Below are 7,909 nucleotides of genomic sequence, written 5' to 3'. Positions count from 1 at the left end.
AAGCCTAGGTTGCCCGGTACGTATAAATGACCATCACTTTCAAATTGGTTGCAATTATTCCTGTTATATGATGGAAAAACTGTTGTATTTTTATTGCATTTTATGCTTCGGGCATTCACTTCTAAGGCCCTAACAATTCAGTCTGTTGGAGCAACGCCCTAGGGTGAAGCCTAGGTTGCCCGGCGAGTAGAAATGACCATAACCTTCATACTGGTTGCAATTATTCGTTTTATACGGCGGAAAAGCTGTTACATTTATATTGTATTTTATGCTTCCGGCGTTGACTTCTAAGGCCCTAGCTATTCGATCTAGTGGAGCAACGCCCTAGAGTGATGCCAAGGTTGCCCGGAAAGGAGAAATGACCATCACTTTCAAACTGGTTGCAATTAATCCTGTTATACGATGGAAAAACTGTTGTATCTTTATTGCACTTTATGCTTCGGGCATTGACTTCTAAGGCCCTAACTATTCAGTCTGTTGGAGCAACGCCCTAGGGTGGAGCCCAGGATGCGCGGAACGTAGAAATGACCATAACTTTCACACTGGTAGCAATTATTTGTTTTATACGATGGAAAAACTGTTTTATTTATTTTGTATTATATGCTTCGGGCGTGGACTTCTAACGCCGTAACTATTCGATCTGGTGGAGCAACGCCCTAGAGTGAAGCCTAGGTTGCCCGGAACGTAGAAATGACCATCACTTTCAAACTGGTTGCAATTAATCCTGTTATACGACGGAAAAACTGTTGTATTTTTATTGCATCTTATGCTTCGGGCGTTGACTTCTAACGACCTAACTATTCAATCTGTTGGAGCAACGCCCTAGGGTGAAGCCTAGGTTGCTCGGAAAGTAGAAATGACCATTACTTTCACACTGTTTACAATTATTCCTTTTATACGACGGAAAAGCTGTTGTATTTATATCGTATTTTATGCTTCTGGCGTTGACTTCGAAGGACCTAACTATTCGATCTGGTGGAGTAACGCCCTAGAGTGAAGTCTAGGTTGCTCGGAATGTAGAAATGACCATAACTTTCACACTGGTTGCAATTATTCGTTTTATGGGATGGAATAGCTGTTGCATTTATATTGTATTTTATGCTTCGGGCGTAGACTTCTAGGGCCCGAACTATTCGATCTGGTGGAGCAACGCCCTAGGGTGAAGCCTAGGTTGCTCGGAAAGTAGAAATGACCATTACTTTCACACTGTTTGCAATTATTCCTTTTATACGATGGAAAAGCTGTTGTATTTATATTGTATTTTATGCTTCTGGCGTTGACTTCTAAGGCCCTAACTATTCAATCTGTTGGAGCAACGCCCTAGGGTGAAGCCTAGGTTGCCGGGAAAGTAGAAATGACCATAACTTTCATACTGGTTGCAATTATTCGTTTTATATGATGGAAAAACTGTCGTATTTATATTGTATTTTATGCTTCTGGCAGTCACTGCTTAGGCCCTAACTATTCGACCTGGTGGAACAACGCCCTAGGGTGAAAACTAGGTTGCCCGGAACGTAGAAATGACCATAACTTTGACACTGGTAACAATTATTCGTTTTATACGATGGAAAAACTGTTCTATTTATTTTGTATTTTATGCTTCGGGTGTTGACTTCTAAGGCCCTAACTATTCGATCTGGTGGAGCAACGACCTAGAGTGAAGCCTAGGTTGCCCGGAACGTAGAAATGACCGTAACTTTCACACTGGTCGCTATCATTCGTTTTATACGATGGAAAAACTGTTATAATTATATTGTATTTTATGCTTCTGGCGTTGACTTCTGAGGCCCCAACTGTTCGATCTGGTGGAACAACTCCCTAGAGTGAAGCCTAGGTTGCCCGGAACGTAGAATTGGCAATCACTTTCAAACTGGTTGCAATTATTCCTGTTATATGATGGAAACACTGTTGTATTTTTTTTGCATTTTGTGGTTCGGGCGTTGACTTCTAAGGCCCTAACTGTTCAATCTGTTGAAGCAACGCACTAGAGTGATGCCTAGGTTGCCCGGAAAGGAGAAATGACCATCACTTTCAAACTGGTTGCAACTGATCCTGTTATACGATGGAAAAACTGTTGCATCTTCATCTTATTTTATGCTTCTGGCGTTGACTTCATAGGCCGTAACTATTCCATCTGGTGGAGTAACGCCCTGGAGTGAAACCTAGGTTGCCCGGAACATAGAAATGACCACTACTGTCACACCGGTTGCAAATTATTCCTGCTATACGATGGAAGAACTGTTGTATTTTTATTGCACTTTATGCTTCGGGCATTGACTTCTAAGGCCCTAACTATTCAGTCTGTTGGAGCAACGCCCTAGGGTGGAGCCTAGGTTGCTCGGAAAATAGAAATGACCATAAGTTTCATACTGGTTGCAATTATTCGTTTTATACGATGGAAAAACTGTTGTACTTATATTGTATTTTATGCTTCTGGCGTTGACTTCTAAGGCCCTAGCTATTCGATCTAGTGGAGCAACGCCCTAGAGTGAAGCCTAGGTGTCCCGGAACGTAGAAATGACCATCACTTTCAAACTGGTTGCAATTAATCCTGTTATACTATGGAAAAACTGTTGTATTTTTATTGCATTAATGCTTCTGGCATTGACTTCTAAGGCCCTAACTATTCAATCTGTTGTAGCAACGCCCAAGGGTGAAGCCTAGGTTGCCCGGAAAGTAGAAATGACCATAAGTTTCATACTGGTTGCACTTATTCGTTTATTTACGATGGAAAAACTGTTATATTTATATTGTATTTTATGCTTCTGGCGTTGACTTCTAAGGCCCTAGCTATTCGTTCTAGTGGAGCAACGCCCTAGAGTGATGCCTAGGTTGCCCGGAAAGGAGAAATGACCATCACTTTCAAACTGGTTGCAATTAATCCTGTTATACGATGGAAAAACTGTTGCATCTTCATCGTATTTTATGCTTCTGGCGTTGACTTCATAGGCCGTAACTATGCGATCTGGTGGAGTAACGCCCTGGAGTGAAACCTAGGTTGCCCGGAACGTAGAAATGACCACTACTGTCACACCGGTTGCAAATTATTCCTGCTATACGATGGAAAAACTGTTGTATCTTTATTGCACTTTATGCTTCGGGCATTGACTTCTAAGGCCCTAACTATTCAGTCTGTTGGAGCAACGCCCTAGGGTGGAGCCTAGGATGCCTGGAACGTAGAAATGACCATAACTTTCACACTGGTAGCAATTATTCGTTTTATACGATGGAAAAACTGTTCTATTTATTTTGTATTTTATGCTTCGGGCATTGACTTCTAAGGCCCTAACTATTCGATCTGGTGGAACAACGCCCTAGGGTGATGCCTAGGTTGCCCGGAACGTAGAAATGACCATTACTTTCACACTGGTTGCAATTATTCGTTCTATACGATGGAAAAGCTGTTGTATTTATATTGTATTTTATGCTTCTGGCGTTGACTTCTAAGGCCCTAACTATTCAATCTGTTGGAGCCACGCCCTAGGGTGAAGCCTAGGTTGCCCGGAAAGTAGAAATGACCATAACTTTCATACTGGTTGCAATTATTCGTTTTATATGATGGAAAAACTGTTGTATTTATATTGTATTTTATGCTTCTGGCAGTCACTGCTTAGGCCCTAACTATTCGGTCTAGTGGAACAACGCCCTAGGGTGAAGACTAGGTTGCCCGGAACGTAGAAATGACCATAACTTTTACACTGGTAACAATTATTCGTTTTATACGATAGAAAAACTGTTCTATTTATTTTGTATTTTATGCTTCGGGTGTTGACTTCTAAGGCCCTAACTATTCGATCTGGTGGAGCAACGCCCTAGAGTGAAGCCTAGGTTGCCCGGAACGTAGAAATGACCGTAACTTTCACACTGGTCGCTATCATTCGTTTTATACGATGGAAAAACTGTTATAATTATATTGTATTTTATGCTTCTGGGGTTGACTTCTGAGGCCCCAACTGTTCGAACTGGTGGAACAACTCCCTAGAGTGAAGCCTAGGTTTCCCGGAACGTAGAATTGGCAATCACTTTCAAACTGGTTGCAATTATTCCTGTTATATGATGGAAACACTGTTGTATTTTTTTTGCATTTTGTGGTTCGGGCGTTGACTTCTAAGGCCCTAACTGTTCAATCTGTTGAAGCAACGCCCTAGAGTGATGCCTAGGTTGCCCGGAAAGGAGAAATGACCATCACTTTCAAACTGGTTGCAATTAATCCTGTTATACGATGGAAAAACTGTTGCATCTTCATCTTATTTTATGCTTCTGGCGTTGACTTCATAGGCCGTAACTATTCCATCTGGTGGAGTAACGCCCTGGAGTGAAACCTAGGTTGCCCGGAACGTAGAATTGACCACTACTGTCACACCGGTTGCAAATTATTCCTGCTATACGATGGAAAAACTGTTGTATTTTTATTGCACTTTATGCTTCGGGCATTGACTTCTAAGGCCCTAACTATTCAGTCTGTTGGAGCAACGCCCTAGGGTGGAGCCTAGGTTGCTCGGAAAATAGAAATGACCATAAGTTTCATACTGGTTGCAATTATTCGTTTTATACGATGGAAAAACTGTTGTACTTATACTGTATTTTATGCTTCTGGCGTTGACTTCTAAGGCCCTAGCTATTCGATCTAGTGGAGCAACGCCCTAGAGTGAAGCCTAGGTGTCCCGGAACGTAGAAATGACCATCACTTTCAAACTGGTTGCAATTAATCCTGTTATACTATGGAAAAACTGTTGTATTTTTATTGCATTATATGCTTCTGGCATTGACTTCCAAGGCCCTAACTATTCAATCTGTTGTAGCAACGCCCAAGGGTGAAGCCTAGGTTGCCCGGAAAGTAGAAATGACCATAAGTTTCGTACTGGTTGCACTTATTCGTTTATATACGATGGAAAAACTGTTATATTTATATTGTATTTTATGCTTCTGGCGTTGACTTCTAAGTCCATAGCTATTCGTTCTAGTGGAGCAACGCCCTAGAGTGATGCCTAGGTCGCCCGGAAAGGAGAAATGACCATCACTTTCAAACTGGTTCCAATTAATCCTGTTATACGATGGAAAAACTGTTGCATCTTCATCGTATTTTATGCTTCTGGCGTTGACTTCATAGGCCGTAACTATTCGGTCTGGTGGAGTAACGCCCTGGAGTGAAACCTAGGTTGCCCGGAACGTAGAAATGACCACTACTGTCACACCGGTTGCAAATTATTCCTGCTATACGATGGAAGAACTGTTATATTTTTATTGCACTTTATGCTTCGGGCATTGACTTCTAAGGCCCTAGCTATTCGATCTAGTGGAGCAACGCCCTAGAGTGAAGCCTAGGTGGCCCGGAACGTAGAAATGACCATAACTTTCACACTGGTTGCAATTATTCGTTTTATACGATGGAAAAGCTGTTGTATTTATATCGCATTTTATGCTTCTGGCGTTGACTTCTTAGGCTCTATCTATTCCATCTGGTGGAACAACGCCCTAGGGTGAAGCCTAGGTTGCCCAGAAAGTAGAAATGTCCATAACTTTCACACTGGTAGCAATTATTCGTTTTATACGATGGAAAAACTGTTCTATTTATTTTGTATTTTATGCTTCGGCCGTTGACTTCTAGGGCCTTAACTATTCGGTCTGGTAGAGCAACGCCCTATAGTGAAGCCTAGGTTGCCCGGTACGTAGAAATGACCATCACTTTCAAACTGGTTGCAATTATTCGTTTTATACGATGGAAAAACTGTTGCATCTTCATCGTATTTTATGCTTCTGGCGTTGACTTCATAGGCCGTAACTATTCCATCTGGTGGAGTAACGCCCTGGAGTGAAACCTAGGTTGCCCGGAACGTAGAAATGACCACTACTGTCACACCGGTTGCAAATTATTCCTGCTATACGATGGAAAAACTGTTGTATTTTTATTGCACTTTATGCTTCGGGCATTGACTTCTAAGGCCCTAACTATTCAGTCTGTTGGAGCAACGCCCTAGGGTGGAGCCTAGGTTGCTCGGAAACTAGAAATGACCATAAGTTTCATACTGGTTGCAATTATTCGTTTTATACGATGGAAAAACTGTTGTATTTATATTGTATTTTATGCTTCTGGCGTTGACTTCTAAGGCCCTAGCTATTCGATCTAGTGGAGCAACGCCCTAGAGTGAAGCCTAGGTGTCCCGGAACGTAGAAATGACCATCACTTTCAAACTGGTTGCAATTAATCCTGTTATACTATGGAAAAACTGTTGTATTTTTATTGCATTATATGCTTCTGGCATTGACTTCTAAGGCCCTAACTATTCAATCTGTTGTAGCAACGCCCAAGGGTGAAGCCTAGGTTGCCCGGAAAGTAGAAATGACCATAAGTTTCATACTGGTTGCACTTATTCGTTTATATACGATGGAAAAACTGTTATATTTATATTGTATTTTATGCTTCTGGCGTTGACTTCTAAGGCCCTAGCTATTCGATCTAGTGGAGCAACGCCCTCGAGTGAAGCCTAGGTTGCCCGGTACGTATAAATGACCATCACTTTCAAATTGGTTGCAATTATTCCTGTTATATGATGGAAAAACTGTTGTATTTTTATTGCATTTTATGCTTCGGGCATTCACTTCTAAGGCCCTAACAATTCAGTCTGTTGGAGCAACGCCCTAGGGTGAAGCCTAGGTTGCCCGGCAAGTAGAAATGACCATAACCTTCATACTAGTTGCAATTATTCGTTTTATATGATGGAAAAACTCTTGTATTTATATTGCATTTTATGCTTCGGGCATTGACTTCTAAGGCCCTAACTATTCAATCTGTTGGAGCAACGCCCTAGGGCGAAGCCTAGGTTGCCCGGAAAGTAGAAATGGCCATAACTTTCACACTGCTAGCAATTATTCGTTTTATACAATGGAAAAACTGTTCTATTTATTCTGTATTTTATGTTTCGGGCATTGACTTCTAAGGCCCTAACTATTCAATCTGTTGTAGCAACGCCCAACGGTGAAGCCTAGGTTGCCCGGAAAGTAGAAATGACCATAAGTTTCGTACTGGTTGCACTTATTCGTTTATATACGATGGAAAAACTGTTATATTTATATTGTATTTTATGCTTCTGGCGTTGACTTCTAAGGCCATAGCTATTCGTTCTAGTGGAGCAACGCCCTAGAGTGATGCCTAGGTCGCCCGGAAAGGAGAAATGACCATCACTTTCAAACTGGTTGCAATTAATCCTGTTATACGATGGAAAAACTGTTGCATCTTCATCGTATTTTATGCTTCTGGCGTTGACTTCATAGGCCGTAACTATTCGGTCTGGTGGAGTAACGCCCTGGCGTGAAACCTAGGTTGCCCGGAACGTAGAAATGACCACTACTGTCACACCGGTTGCAAATTATTCCTGCTATACGATGGAAGAACTGTTGTATTTTTATTGCACTTTATGCTTCGGGCATTGACTTCTAAGGCCCTAGCTATTCGATCTAGTGGAGCAACGCCCTAGAGTGATGCCTAGGTGGCCCGGAACGTAGAAATGACCATAACTTTCACACTGGTTGCAATTATTCGTTTTATACGATGGAAAAGCTGTTGTATTTATATCGCATTTTATGCTTCTGGCGTTGACTTCTTAGGCTCTATCTATTCCATCTGGTGGAACAACGCCCTAGGGTGAAGCCTAGGTTGCCCAGAAAGTAGAAATGTCCATAACTTTCACACTGGTAGCAATTATTCGTTTTATACGATGGAAAAACTGTTCTATTTATTTTGTATTTTATGCTTCGGCCGTTGACTTATAGGGCCTTAACTATTCGGTCTGGTAGAACAACGCCCTATAGTGAAGCCTAGGTTGCCCGGTACGTAGAAATGACCATCACTTTCAAACTGGTTGCAATTATTCGTTTTATACGATGGAAAAACTGATGCATCTTCATCGTA

The sequence above is a fragment of the Calliopsis andreniformis genome, unplaced genomic scaffold (assembly GCF_051401765.1).
Source record: "Calliopsis andreniformis isolate RMS-2024a unplaced genomic scaffold, iyCalAndr_principal scaffold0024, whole genome shotgun sequence".
Taxonomy (NCBI): domain Eukaryota; kingdom Metazoa; phylum Arthropoda; class Insecta; order Hymenoptera; family Andrenidae; genus Calliopsis; species Calliopsis andreniformis.
The sequence above is the reverse complement of the archived record's forward strand: the minus strand, read 5'-3'. Positions refer to the sequence as shown.